Below are 15,793 nucleotides of genomic sequence, written 5' to 3'. Positions count from 1 at the left end.
GGCTTCTTCTTACAAACTTTTCTACTTAAGAACCTGGTCACAAAACAAATTAAGTTCGTAAATAGAGGTACCAATGCCCAGGGTGTCCAGGGAAAGGCATTTTGAAATTCCCTGACATTTCTCTGTAACTTGCGATCTAGTTAAGGCGCAGTCGTAGATGATGTCATACCAAACTAAGCCATGGAGAAATATTGGTAGCTGAGGAAGCAAGTTCTTGCCACAGTTATGCTCATTTTTGCTTAACTCTGCAAGACAGCACAATCCGTTTTTTTAAACATGATTTTTTCCCCCTGACTTTTAAACATTTTAATACAGTTTGTTATCCAGAGTGTTAGCTTTCTAATTGACAAGTTTAATTGCTGAGCCATTGTGTTCCCTTCATAGGATTTTCTTTATATGAAACTTTTAGAGATAGAGACTGATTTTTGAAGACATTATATGTATCTGTGTCTCTGTAAAATACTGCAGGGGTAAGATGTATTTTGAAATGATCCTACTACCTTTGGAATTTTGTGAATAAATACAAATAGGTCCTGGATATAACAAAAACTGTATATACAGTTGATACCTTGTCTTACAAACTTAATTGGTTCCGGATGAGGTTCTTAAGGTGAAAAGTTTGTAAGACGAAACAGTGTTTCCCATAGGAATCAATGGAAGAGCGATTAATGCATGCAAGCCCAAAATTCACCCCTTTTGCCAGCCGAAGCGCCCGTTTTTGCACTGCTGGGATTCCCCTGAGGTTCCCCTCCATGGGAAACCCCACCTCTGGACTTCTGTGTTTTTGCGATGCTGCAGGTGAATCCCAGCATCACAAAAACGAGTGCTTCGCTGGCAACGGAATTCCGGAGGTGGGGTTTCCCATGGAGGGGAGCCTCAGGGAAATCCCAGCAGTGCAAAAACGGGTGCTTCGCTGGCAACAGACGTCCGGAGGCGGGGCATCCCAGTGGCGGCGGTGGGTTTGTAAGGTGAAAATAGTTTGTAAGAAGAGGCAAAAAAAAATCTTAAACCACAGGTTTGTATCTTGAAAAGTTTGTATGACGAGGCGTTTGTAAGATGAGGTATCACTGTACAGTATACTTCTGATTATTTTGTTGAATTGTCTCTTAATCAGCTGGATGGAGTAATAATCTGATTTAAGTATGTATACCAGGAAAGCAATTTTCTACTGGAGGAACAATGATTATATTGGGGGGGAAAAGAACAGTCAGATCTCTCTTCTCCTGTATCTGTCAATATGAAGATTGATGATTATTTAAACACCTTCTATACACTAGCAAAGCTTTGGATAAATATCACCACTTTGCCAGTATGTCCCCTATGTATAGGTCTTCGGAGTATAATTGCCTACACTCTTCTTGGAAATGGGAAGGCTTTACCAGTCTTCTTATTTTGTTTTTAATTGTGTTTCCCCCAATGGAGAAATTCTTTACTTCATTCTCACACCAGCTCATATGAAACAGAAGCTTTTTACAAGGGCTTATTTTATCCAAATTGTTTTAGGAATGGCTAAAACTTCAAACAAACAAAATGTACATTCACAGCTTAACAACTACTTTCAGGAGGGTGCAGAAAACAATAAAATGATGCCAATTAATAATAAAATAAAAACATTAAAGCACCTTTTTTTTCCATTCTAGCTGTTTGAAGATCATTTGGGACTTGGTTTTGGGTCTTGAGACTGAATTTCTCAGAATTCCTTGCCATAGAAACATAGAAACATAGAAGACTGATGGCAGAAAAAGACCTCATGGTCCATCTAATCTGCCCTTATACTATTTTTTCTTACAATGGATATATGTTTATCCCAGGCATGTTTCAATTCAGTTACTGTGGATTTACCAACCACGTCTGCTGGAAGTTTGTTCCAAGGATCTACTACTCTTTCAGTGAAATAATATTTTCTCATGTTGCTTTTGATCTTTCCCCCAACTAACTTCAGATTATGTCCCCTTGTTCTTGTGGTCACTTTCCTATTAAAAACACTTCCCTCCTGGACCTTATTTAACCCTTTAACATATTTCAATGTTTCGATCATGTCCTCCCTTTTCCTTCTGTCCTCCAGACTACACAGATTGAGTTCATGAAGTCTTTCCTGATACGTTTTATGCTGAAGACCTTCCACCATTCTTGTAGCCCGTCTTTGGACCCGTTCAATTTTGTCAATATCTTTTTGTAGGTGAGGTTTCCGGAACTGAACACAGTACTCCAAATGTGGTCTCACCAGCGCTCTATATAAGGGGATCACAATCTCCCTCTTCCTGCTTGTTATACCTCTAGCTATGCAGTCAAGCATCCATAATACCTAGTATATAGCAGCCTGAAAATCCTGGGAGACTAAGTTGACGGGTCCTACCCGGCTTTCTCTGCCCCCTTTGCCCAGCAAGGAGCGATGGAGGAAGGCACGCAGCAGGTGAAAAAAGAGGGGAGGGATGATGCCCGTCTCCTGCCAGCCTTCCTTCCTTGCGGGGTCTCTCTCCCACACACACCACACACCTATACACAAACACACATGCACCCTCTCTCACACACATCTTTCTTTCTCTCTCTCTCTCTCACACACACACACACACACACAAACACACACACGTCTGATCCATCACAACCCCATGGACAATGTTCTTCCAGGCCTCCCTATCCTCTACAATCTCCCGTATTCCATTTAACGTCACATTAACTGCTTCAGTGACACTCTATCCAGCCACTTCATGCTCTGCAATCCCTTTTTATTTATTTATTTATTTATTTATTTATTTATTTATTTATTTATTTATTTATTTATTTATTTATTTATTTATTTATTTATTTGATTTTTATGCCGCCCTTCTCCTTAGACTCAGGGTGACTTACAACATGTTAGCAATACCACTTTTTAAACAGAGCTAGGCTATTGCCCCCATAATCTGGGTCCTCATTTGACCCACCTCGGAAAGATGGAAGGCTGAGTCAACCTTGAGCCGGTGATGAGATTTGAACCACTGACCTTCAGATCTACAAGTCAGCTTTAGTGGCCTGCAGTACAGCACTCTACCTGCTGTGCCACCCCGGCTCATTCGTTCCCAGCATTAGGCTCTTCTCATTGGGTGACCTAATTAATACAGATAAAGACAAAGGTTCCCCTCGCAAATATGTGCTAGTTGTTCCCGACCCTAAGGGGTGGTGCTCATGTCAGTTTCAAAGCTGAAGGAGCCAGCGCTGTCCGAAGACATCTCTGCGGTCATGTGATCAGTCTGAATAAACAACAAAGGCGCACAGAACGCTGTTACCCTCCCACCAAAGGTGGTTCCCTATTTTTCTACTTGCATTTTCAACGTGCTTTCAAACTGCTAGGTTGGCAGAAGCTGAGACACATAATGGAAGCTCATCCCGTTACACAGGACTATGGATTTATTTTATTTATTTATTGCTTTATTTATTCGATTTTTATGCCGCCCGTCTCCTTAGACTCAGGGCGGTTTAGAACATGTTAGTAATAGCACTTTTTAAACAGAGCTAGGTTATTGCCCCCACAATCCGTGTCCTCATTTTACCCACCTCGGAAGGATGGAAGGCTGAGTCAACCTTGAGCCGGTGAAGAGATTTGAACCGCTGACCTTCAGATCTACAGTCAGCTTCAGTGGCCTGCAGTACAGGCCACTGAAGCTGATTTGAACCACTGAACTGCCGACTTTTCTATAGACAAGCTCAGCATCTTAACCACTGAGCTACCATGTCTCTTTAATTACTACAGATAGAAAATGACTACCTATCTCTCGGAAGTCAAGTGCAAAATCACTGAATTTTTACTTTCCTTTTCCACCTCTTGTGGCAAATCCATCTGTTTGAGGTAGCCACAAAAGTATTATTAATTCATCTTCATAACTTGGCAAGTAGGATAGGAGGAAAAAGTCTTAATAGGTTCCAAAATGCCACAGAAATGCAGTAATGCAGTAAGTGCAGTTCAAATACACAGAAATGCAGTAAATGCAGTTCAGTTCTGGTCACCACACTTCAAAAAAGACATTGAAACTCTGGAGAAGGTGCAGAAAAGAGCAACCAAAATGATCAGGGGTCTAGAAACCAAGACTTACGAAGAGAGACTGCGGGAACTGGGCATGGATAGCCTAGAGAAAAGGAGGGCCAGTGCAGACATGATAGCAGTCTACAGGTATACGAGGGGTTGCCACAGAGAGGAGGGGATCACTTTATTCTCCAGGGCACGGAGGGCCGGACGAGGAACAACGGCTGCAAGCTGACCAAGGAGAGATTCAACCTGGAAATAAGGAAGAACTTCCTGATGGTCAGAACGATCAACCAGTGGAACAACCTACCAGCGGACGTTGTGAACTCCAATACTCTGGACATTTTTAAGAGGAAATTGGACTGCCATTTGGCTAGGATGCTATAAGGTTCCTGCTTGGGCAGGGGGTTGGACTTGATGGCCCGCATGGTCCCTTCCAACTCTAACAATCAATCAATCAATCATTCTTCATTAAGTAATGAAAGAGAAACTAGGTTAATGTTTCATTGCTACACGGCAAACGAAAAGTGTAAACGAAAGTTAACCAAAGTACAACTACCTTCATGGTTCTTTTACTGGGGATCTAATAATATTCTAACAGTGGTCCATTACTAGTGTCAGTACTTTTCTATGTTGGATTTTTCTCGTTATTTATATATATTTTTTTTCTTGTTCCTCAACAGTTTCCTAGAAAAGAATGTAATGTCTCAACTGAGATTTAAATTGATTCATCTCTAGATACAATTATTAAACCAGCAACTGTTGAGTTCTTCTATACTTTAAGGATATAGTGGATTAGATTCTTCTTTAACTAACTCTCTATGTCGTCTCGTAATATGTCAAATTCATCTCTGTGCCTTTAGGTGAAAAATCATACAGACACATACACACTGATCATGTAAGTGTTTCTTTATAGAGTTAGCTTCATAACAGCAGTGTTCTAAAAAGAGCTGGGATGAATTTTAAGCATCCCTGAGGCTCTGGGTTTATATGCAGGTCATCTTTCAAGATACTGAAGTTTTTAATACTTAAAGGTCACCTGTAAGATAGAACAAATAGACTGAAAAAGCAGAAACTTTTCCCAAACCAGTATCTATGCCATAGGGCAATACAACTAGAACTAGTATGCCATAATGGAATTACAACTACTAATTCTGCTACTAGCTGAAAGTAGCATCAAATATGATCTAGGTAAACTCAAAGAAAGACAAAATGAAAAGGTAAAACTTAGAATGAGTTCGGATCAGGAAATCTTTATGGGGTACAACCTTAGACCTAACCTCCAATTAAATTCTTGAATTCAGAAACATAGAGATGTAACAAGAAGTGATTTAAAGTGCCAAGGAATAGAATCCAAGCAAAAGATGGTGGAAGGTTTTAAGCATAAAACGTATCAGGAAAGACTCCATGAACTCAATCTGTATAGTCTGGAGGACAGAAGGAAAAGGGGGGACACGATCGAAACATTTAAATATGTTAAAGGGTTAAATAAGGTCCAGGAGGGAAGTGTTTTTAATAGGAAAGTGAACACAGGAACAAGGCGACACAATCTGAAGTTAGTTGGGGGAAAGATCAAAAGCAACATGAGAAAATATTATTTTAATGAAAGAGTAGTAGATGCTTGGAACAAGCTTCCAGCAGAAATCAAATCAAATCAACTCAAATCAAATCAATCCAATCCAATCCAATCCAAAATTATTTCTTGCAGTTATAAATTGTGCACATATTGCTTAAGTTTCCTAAACCTATGGAAGTTTAAAATTACTTTTACATCTCTGAATGAGCAATGGCAAACTGTTATGTACACCTTCCTCCTGTCATATGTCTGAATGGCAGTAATGAACATTCTGATCCAGCCAAGCTGTGTCTGGGAATTTTCAGACATTGTTGTTCTTTTGATCAAAATCTGTTACACGTTACTACTAAGTCTTCTGTGGTATTAATTACCAAAATGGCCTTCAAAACATGCATTACATTTGTTTTACATTGCATACAACATAAAAGGTTTGATTATGATTTTTCAAGATGTTACATTGAGAAAACTATGAACCTGCTATTCATTTAGGTAGAGATGCTTCTTATTAATTTTTCTTTTCTACCATAAAACCCAAAAATTAAACAGGAAACGCAATCACCTTACCTACTGTTTATATATACTATGCTATTTTATTATTAAGGGGTCAAAATAGTGTTTCCCTCCTGCAAACTGGATCACAACTTCATTTTCACTTAAAATCATTTTTGCAGTTTCAGGAGACCATTTCCATTGTGTGTTATATAAAGAGATTTATTTATGCTCCAATAAGTCAATTTTTTTCTATTTCTACTCCATAAAGCCTTAGGTACGTGTCCTATATATAGGAGCATTTTGTGAAACTATAAGTTGCTCTATAAACTCTATGTCAGACTAATTTTGTGCTTAGTCCCAAAGCTACAATCTGTACAAAAGACAATGGACATATAACAGCAAAGATACCTGTTCATACAAATTATATCTTTATTTAAACAACACTGTTAGCTGACAATTATTTTCTTGGCCAGGTTCAAGATTGGGGCTATGACATTTAAAACTGCTTAGGCCCAGAACAATTAGTAACCAAGACATTTATCATTTCAGCTTTGTTGTCAGTCATTGAGTTTGTCAAAGGAAATCAAAGATCCTGATTGAGATTCAGACATTGTGCTGATGTAAACTTATAAAAGATTAGAACTTACTTCCTATTTGAAAGAACTGCCCCCCAAACATTTTGTCCTTTCTCAGTATATTTTTAGCTAATAAATTGATTATACAAAAGATTGTTTAGTAGAAGGTACCAAGAGGATAAAGCTATTTTATTTGTATTTCTAGGAAATGAAGTGACTGAATTTATTCCTATTATTTTACTTTTCATTCTAAAAAGGAAGAATAAAACATTGTAAAACAATTATCTGAAATTACTATTGATATGCATTTTTATAACACATATTCCCAAGAACATAGCAAGATAATTAAATAAATATTTAGTGCCTACATATATTCCGGGAATTGCAGTGCTTTGCAAGCATGGCACAATGTAAACTTTTTCACCTTTGTACTTTCTGAATTCTGGGAATAAAAATATGTGGGATTCTTGATATTATTCACCTACCAATGCCTAAAAATTGCACTCAATGATAAAGGAGGCTGAGGACTGTAATTCTTCATATTTTAAGGTATCCCAAGTTTGAGACAATTGTTTCTCAGTATGTTCATGAAAATATTTCTCATATTTTGAAAATTTTAACAGTAAGAGGAAATTTGGTGACATGTGAATGAATGCCACATTATATTTAAAAAAACGTACCTCTTGTAAGTGTTTGCAATTTACTTATTACAATGTTGTAAATCTAATTCCAGTTAAATTTCTTAAAAGCTATTTTAAAACTAGATTTTGCAATATAAAAAATAGCAAATCAATAAAAATATTTACCTACAATTTATAGGCCACCTGACTCAAATACCTCTGGGTACTTCATAACCTCATCGTTCTATTTTTTAAAAAGATGCATCAAATATATACCACCCGAACAAACTTGTCTGTTTTCAAAAAACTGAGGCCAATCAGCATCAACCTAATTAGCATTTGAATGAGAAACTACCACAAAAAACTGTAAAAAATATGACTTTAGTCATAGAGTTGCTGAAGCGTTGAACTCATTACCGGACTCCGTAGTATCATCCCCTAACCCCCAACATTTTACCCTTAGACTATCCACGGTTGACCTCTGCAGATTCCTAAGAGGTCAGTAAGGGGCGTACATAAGCGCACTAGAGTGCCTTCTGGTCCCTTTTCTATAGTCTCTCCTATATCTCGTATTTCTTCTCTACTATATCCTCTATAACATTAATTGTGTATTATTGAATGAATGAATGAATGAATGAATGAATGAATGAATGAATAAATCAATAAATAAATGTAAGATCCTGCCATATTTCAACAAGGGAATATACTACTTTCCAGGGATGGGTTCTAATTCACCTCGCTACCAGTTTGCTTTCTCGCGTGCCATGTGGGTGAATCCAGGAATGCGTGCGCATGCACAGTGCTAAATACTGAGCTTCTGAGCATGTGCAGAAGTGAAAAACAAGATGGCGCCATTTATGGCGCCACCAAGAGAGCCAGTTCAGGGAAAAACCATTCTTGGATACATTTCAATCAGTGATTTGCTATTTCCTTCTTCCTAATGAGTGAAAGGGCCAACTTCAAACACTTGATTTAAGGACTAGGACTAAAACTGACAGTCTCCAGTTGATTATTCCCCAGTTTGATTATTTTCAATTTTATCGGTAACATTATAGAATGTAAACCCTTTGCAGCTACAAAGATAGGAAGTTATTTACTATAGCCATTGCACTTAGACTTATACAGTGGTACCTCTACTTACGAACTTAATTTGTTCTGTGACCAGGTTCTTAAGTAGAAAAGTTTGTAAGAAGAAGCAATTTTCCCCATAGGAATTAATCTAAAAGCAAATAATGTGTGCGATTGGGGAAACCACAGGGAGGGTGGAGGCCCTGTTTCCTCCCAGGAGATTCCTAGAGGCTTGTCCCCGCCTTTTCCAGCCCCATTTCCTCCCAGGAGATTCCTAGAGAGGCCTCAGAGGCTTCTTCCTGCCTTTTCCGGCCCTGTTTCCTCCCAGGAGATTCCTAGAGGGGTCCCACAGAGGCTTCTCCCTGCCTTTTCCGGTTACAGTTTCGGAGGCTCAGGTTTGTAAGAGGAAAATGGTTCTTGAGAAGAGGCAAAAAAATCTTGAACACCTGGTTCTTATCTAGAAAAGTTCATAATAGAGGTACCATTGTATATTGCTTCACAGGGTTTTTACAGCCCTCTCTAAGTGGTTTACAGAGTCAGCAATCTGGGTCCTCATTTTACCTTCCTTGGAAGGATGGAAGGATGAATCAACCCTGAGCCTGATGAGATTTGATCTGCCAAATTCCTAGCAGCCAGAACTCAAAAGAAGTCTGTAATATTGTATTCTAACCACTGTGCCACTTGTGACTCTTATATTATCCCAATTTCTCTTTAATATAAACAATGAATTTAATACCAGCACATTAAAATGCATGTTCTGTTACTTGGATAATAAGACAGTTAGCAGCTATGGAAGATTATTTCAGTATATGATTACTGCAGCTGAATTACTATACATCCATAGAGATGGAAAGATTTGACACTAATTGCTATGAAGGAATGATTGGTGAAGTAGACAGATTTTGCTGCAATTAATAAACGGACTTTTTGATTTGAGAAAAAAACATTAATATTTCTACATTTATTGGCAACTGGAAACATCTTGTAATTTTTGTGAAAAAAACATGAACTTGTGATTTATGCATTTGATGTTTAGATAGAAAAGATGACAAGAAGATGACTAATTTGATGTAGCATTAATGCAGAAAGTTAAATAAATTTCCACTTCTGTTGTGAAGAGTATCAGAAGCCATTTTCTAAATGTGTTTTTCCTTTGTTTTTTAAATTATCTTCAACTTTTTTCTTTTAATACACTTTTTGCTTTCCTCCTTGATTTAATTCTTGAACTTTTTTCAAGAATTAAAAATTTTCTCCTATTGGTTTTGCAGCCTGGTGGGCGTGGCAGGGGAAGGGTACCGTATTTCCCCAAAAATAAAACAGCGTCTGATATTAATTTTTTCTCCCAAAGATGTGCTACGTCTTACTTTCAGGGGATGTCTTATTTTTTTTCAATTAATTGTATCCTGTATCCTGCTGCAGCAAAAATGCATCCAGACACGCAGCTGCATGTTGGATGTGTATTAGATGTGTTTTAAAACTAATAGATGCAGGGTTTGGGGATGCAATTTATGGACAGCAGTGTTATATATGTCCTGTTCAGGAATGTTGCGAAACGAAAGGTCTCCTATGTCTTACTTTCAGGGGATGCCTTATATTAGGCAATTCTATGAAACCTCTCCTATGTCTTACTTCCGGGGGTGACTTATTTTCGGGGAAACAGGGTACTGCAAAATCTACATCCCCCCCCCCCCCCATCTACGGGGGCCAGCCAGAGATGGTATTTGCCGGTTTTCCGAACTACTCAAAATTTACGCTACCGGCTCTCCGGAACCTGTCAGAAAATGCTGAATTTCACCCATCACAGATGAATGTACACAAGCTTACATTTGCATATCACATTGAAAGATAGACAGAACTGCTCATTTTAAATTCAGTGATAGATATTTAGAAATGAATTCACAACTATGCTATATTTTTCCAATCTGATATTTTTAAATATGTTCTCCAAAATATGCTCTCTCTTTTTTTAAAAAATCAAGTCGGAAACAGAAGTAGTGAAACAGAGAATGCTTTTCACTTTTGATAACCATTCTGGCTATGTGAGAAAATTTGGTATTATCTGAATAATATATTCAAATTAACAGATTTTTTAATAGCATAGTATTTGTGGAAATGCTTGTTTGCTGCACCAGACTGCAGACTGCCACAATATACATAGTTTTTTATCCAAAACAAAAGAAAACATATTAATTTGACTACTAACCATATAAGAAATTTGATTTTAGAAATCAGCTATCCATACAATTTAAATCCATTTGAAAAAATATATGTAGACTTTAATTATAGATTGTAAGTTTAAAAACCTCTAGCTAAAAATGTAATATTCTTTAATATTTAACTTTAAAGCAAAGCATACTAAATTAGGATTTTTTTTTTTAAATGCAGCATGAATAAAAATTCTGAAGTTCTTTATATTTTATCATCACCAAGTGCCACTAGAGGGGGTTGTTACTGCAATTTAATGCCTTTTGCTATATTCTTTCATGTATTTATATATATGTGAGAGACTGAATGTTGGCTGATCATACTTAGGAATGCTAAAACCTAAGTTTTATAGAATTGAGATGTGGCTAAAAGGAAGAGAAAAGTATTCTTTTTTCTTCTTCTTTGGCAAAAATTCCGATTACCTGGCCCTGTGATGGAGTAAATTTAGACAACCTCAAGCCAGAATGATCCACACCTACTTTCAAAAAACATTAAACTTCTCGGGTATGTTTAAGAGATTCAAGCCTACAGGACCCAATTTGGTGTATCTCAAACAGCATTTTCATAATTGAGTTTGCCTTTCCTGCAATAGACATGCATAGCATTGATATGCAAGTAGTTGTGTTGTGTCAAAGACCTCTTCTAAGCCCATTAGCTGAGTGATTTGGAAGTGGTGATGCGGTTGAGCCAAACCCTTGGGACCTTAAAGATTAAGGACACCAATACTCTGTCTGGGAATATTGATTGAGACAGGCGAGTAGCTAGGATACTTTTTCAGTGACAAAGATGTTAACGATTTCAGGATTCATAGCACAGAGGTTGCCTGCAATGAAGACAAAGCCGCATGATCTGACCTTGTCAAATTAGCAGAAGACTCTACTCAACTAATAATTAACTGTAGCTGCTTTCACAGCAAACCCAGGAAGAAAATACACAGAAATGAGTCTCTTTGATTTAATTTTTTTTCCCAAGGAGCAATTCAAGCTCAGGGTTGATACAGAAAGTAGCATTTTGGCTTACCTTGTGATATTAAAAGAATTCTTTATTTCAATATTATTAATATTAATGTCTGAGTATTGAATATTTGAAACATATTAACAAATGTTGAGAACCAGTGTAGTCTAGGCACCAGGAAACTTGAGTTCTAGTCCTGCCTTAAAGCATAAAAGCCAGCTGAGTGATTTTGGGCCCATCAATCTCATTTAGCCCAGCCCAATTTACAGGACTGTGGTGGGGAAGAAAGGAAGAAGGAATATTAGGTACATGTGCCACCCTTGAGATATTTATAAAAGGAAGAATTTTAAAAATGGATATTTCTCCATAAATAGATGCATTGCTCAATTTGATCTGCGCACATCTCATTTGTATCTTTATATGTTATATATGTTGTGAGTTGCCTTGAGTCCTCGAAGAAGGGCAGCATATAAGTCAAATAAATAAATAAATTTACTGCATTGTATTTTCATTTTACATTAATAGATGTTTTGAATCAAAAAAAGACCATAGAAAACTACTGAACAAGTTCTTATTTAAGATTCAACTTGCTTTCCATTTTACTACTTCTCAGCCTAAAGAGCTGAGAGAGAGAGAGAGAGAGAGAGAGAGAGAGAGAGAGAGAGAGAGAGAGAGAGAGAGAGAGAGAGAGAGAGAGAGAAGTGAAATTTGACAGAGTTCAAAATATAGTTAGTTGGAAGATAACAAGAAACCTGCAGGTTCTGTTAATGGGTTACAGCAGTGGCTGTCTTGTGTTATCACATACGTATAAATCTATTTTCTCACGTTGCTTCTAATCTTTTCCCCCAACTAACTTCAGATTGTGTCCTCTTGTTCTTGTGTTCACTTTCCTATTGAAAACACTTCCCTCCTGAACCTTATTTAACCCTTTGACATATTTAAATGTTTCGATCATGTCCCCCCTTTTCCTTCTGTCCTCCAGACTGTACAGATTGAATTCATGAAGTCTTTCCTGATACGTTTTATGCTTAAGACCTTCCACCATTCTTGTAGCCCGTCTTTGGACCCGTTCAATTTTGTCAATATCTTTTTGTAGGTGAGGTCTCCAGAACTGAACACAGTGTTCCAAATGTGGTCTCACCAGCGCTCTATAGATCAGGATCACAATCTCCCTCTTCCTGCTTGTTATACCTCTAGCTATGCAGCCAAGCATCCTACTTGCTTTCGCTACCGCCTGACCGCACTGTTCACCCATTTTGAGACTGTCAGAAATCACTACCTTCTCTTCTGAAGTTTTTGCTAACACAATAGTATGACGAAACACTGCCCTTAAAAAACAGGAGAGGGAGGAAATAGTTGCTCAGCCCTAGGAAAGCAGAAAGTGAGAAGAGGAGGTTGAGAATACTCTGCCTTGAACTTGTTGCATTAAAAACAGCAGGTTTGGGAAGGTTTTTTTTTATATTCTTGGTGCTCTCTGAGCTTGGTAGGTGACATAATCAGTGCTACTGATGCTAGTATTGATGATATCACCTAGTTTGACTAATCAAACGTCTTCAAAAAAGCCCCCAAAGCTCAGACAGCACCCATGACCCCTCATACTAGCAAATGCTCTGTCCTACACATTGGGAAGAAGAATCTGAACTCCAAATACGAACTGAATAATGAAAGTATCACAGATAATCCCCACTCGGTTAAAGAAGTTGGTATACTAATAACAAAAGATTTAAGTGCCAAAGCCCACTGCAACAATATAGCCAAGAAGGCTTCAAGAGTTGTAAACATAATCCTACGTAGCTTCTGCTCTGGCAATCTCACACTACTTACCAGAGCTTGCAAAACTTTTGCCAGACCCATCCACAAATACAGCTCATCTGTTTGGAACCCATATCGCATCTCAGACATCAACACCCTTGAAAATGTCCAAAGATACTTCACCAGAAGAGCCCTTCACTCCTCCACTCAAAACAGAATCCCCTACGAGACTAGACTTTCAATCCTGGGCCTAGAAAGTTTAGAACTAAGGCGCCTTAAACAAGATCTAAGTATTGCCCACAAGATCATATGCTGCAATGTCCCGTCTGTTCAGCGACTACTTCAGCTTCAACCACAACAACACAAAAGCACACAACAGATTTAAACTTAATATTAACCGCTCCAAACTTGACTGTAAAAAATATGACTTCAGTAACCAAGTTCTCGAAGCGTGGAACTCATTACTGGACTCCATAGTGTCAACCCCAAACCCCCAACACTTTACCCTTAGATTATCCACGGTTGACCTATCCAGATTCCTAAGAGGTCAGTAAGGGGCGAGTACAAGTGCACTAGAGTGCCTTCCGTCCCCTGCCCTACTGCTCTCCTATATCTCCTATACCTTTCTTCTGTTCCTATATCTCTTCTTCTATTCTTTCATTGATATGTTCTATTACTTCATCTTGTTTTCTATTATTTCTTAGATATATTTTACTATGAGTATCTCCTCTATAACCTTCATCACTAAACCCACTAAAACCCTCATTGTGTGTTGGACAAAATAAATAAATAAAAATAAATATCAATCCTGAGCTACAAATATTCTCTTCTTTCAAGATCCTGTTATTCTACCCTAGTGACGTCAAGAGTGTTGCTTGAATTCCTCTTCCGTCCTGTGATTAACCCACAATTTCAGTTAATAGCTCTCCAGATTTGCTTTCTGAAGCTCTACACCACTTGCTTGTCAAGTGTGAGACATAAGCCAACCCTCTCCCAGTCTGATATTCATTAAGTGGTAACCACTTTATTCCCAGTGCAGTTCACCCCTTACCATTAGACACTCAATACAACAGTCTGGTTATGATATAATTTTGTTTGTGAATGTCTCATTATTTGTTTACATGCTCATTTTATCTTTCACTATAGTATCTAAACAAGGGAAATGTTTAGATGTTTAATTTCATTTTAGAAAAATAGAAACATAGACGGCAGAAAAAGACCTCATGGTCCATCTAGTCTGCCCTTATACTATTTTTTGTATTTTATCTTAGGATGGATATATGTTTACCCCAGGCATGTTTAAATTCAGTTACCAACCACGTCTGCTGGAAGTTTGTTACAAGGATCTACTACTCTTTCAATAAAATAATATTTTCTCAAGTTGCTTTTGATCTTTTCCCCAACTAACTTCAGATTGTGCCCCCTTGTTCTTGTGTTCACTTTCCTATTAAAAACACCTCCCTCCTGGACCTTATTTAACCCTTTAACACAGGGGTCGACAAAGTTGTTCAGAATCTAGGAGCCAGCCAAAAAATTTAGGAGCCAGAATTTTTTTTAAGCAAACTTGGTTTTTTGCCGAGTCTCCACCTGACATCGCTTTCACCCCCTCCCCCCCGGCGCAGGCCTGGCTCCGCCGAGCCGGCTCTGCTGTACTCCCGTCGGGATCCGAGGGGAGACCGTTAGTCAGAAACCGAAACAGAGTTTCGGAAAGGGAGACCGGGCCGGGGACGCGGGTGAGGGGGGGGAGGGGGGAGGAGGGGTTACTGGTCGGAAGTCACCGCGCACGCGGCCGGAGGAGGAATGAACAAAACCTCACGCCGGGAGGGGAGGGGCTTCCGCTTCTCTCCGAAGGCGGGTGAGCGGCCAAGATCGGAGCGTCTGTGTGCGGTGGGGGGGAGTGAAGGGGTTCGAGTAGGAGGCGGAATGGAGGCAAGGGGGGGAGGGAGAGACGCACGCAAGCGCAGGGGACGCTGGGAAAGCAGCTCGCTCCGAGGTTGATGGGCGGAGCTACGGAAGCCAAGATGTACCATTTCTGGGCGTAAACACAAGGCGGGAAAAATATACTGTATACATACAGTACAGCAGGCAACATTTTCTAGGCGCCAGACAACATTTTCTAGGCGCCACTGGCGACCAGGCGCCTGGGTTTGTCGATATTTGCTTTAACATATTTAAATGTTTCGATCCTGTCCCCCCCTTTCCCTTCTGTCCTCCAGACTATACAGATTGAGTTCATGAAGTCTTTCCTGATACGTTTTATGCTTAAGACCTTCCACCATTCTTGTAGCCCATCTTTGGACCCGTTCAATTTTGTCAATATCTTTTTGTAGGTCAGTTTTCTCCCTTACTATCTACTTTGTTTGATGTACAAATATAACAAGTCAGAGGAACAACTAAGGGATCACCACTATCAATTCTTATAAAAACGACTATAATGCCATTTCTAGAAACTATAGCATTCCAACGCAGTCAACTAAAAACATGAGTCTGGATGTAGACAATACCTTCATCATAATAAAAAAGGTAATAATTATAGAAGACAAATGAAACA

General features: G+C 38.6%; 1 protein-coding gene across 1 annotated transcript in view; it reads right to left on the bottom strand.

Annotated features, from left to right (window-relative positions):
• UNC5C (unc-5 netrin receptor C) overlaps positions 1-15,793 on the bottom strand; it is a 347,816-nt gene that overhangs the window by 274,416 nt on the left and 57,607 nt on the right. The gene's annotated exons all lie outside the window — the stretch shown is intronic.

The sequence above is a fragment of the Erythrolamprus reginae genome, chromosome 7 (genome assembly GCF_031021105.1).
Source record: "Erythrolamprus reginae isolate rEryReg1 chromosome 7, rEryReg1.hap1, whole genome shotgun sequence".
Taxonomy (NCBI): Eukaryota; Metazoa; Chordata; class Lepidosauria; order Squamata; family Dipsadidae; genus Erythrolamprus; species Erythrolamprus reginae.
The sequence above is the reverse complement of the archived record's forward strand: the minus strand, read 5'-3'. Positions and strand labels throughout refer to the sequence as shown.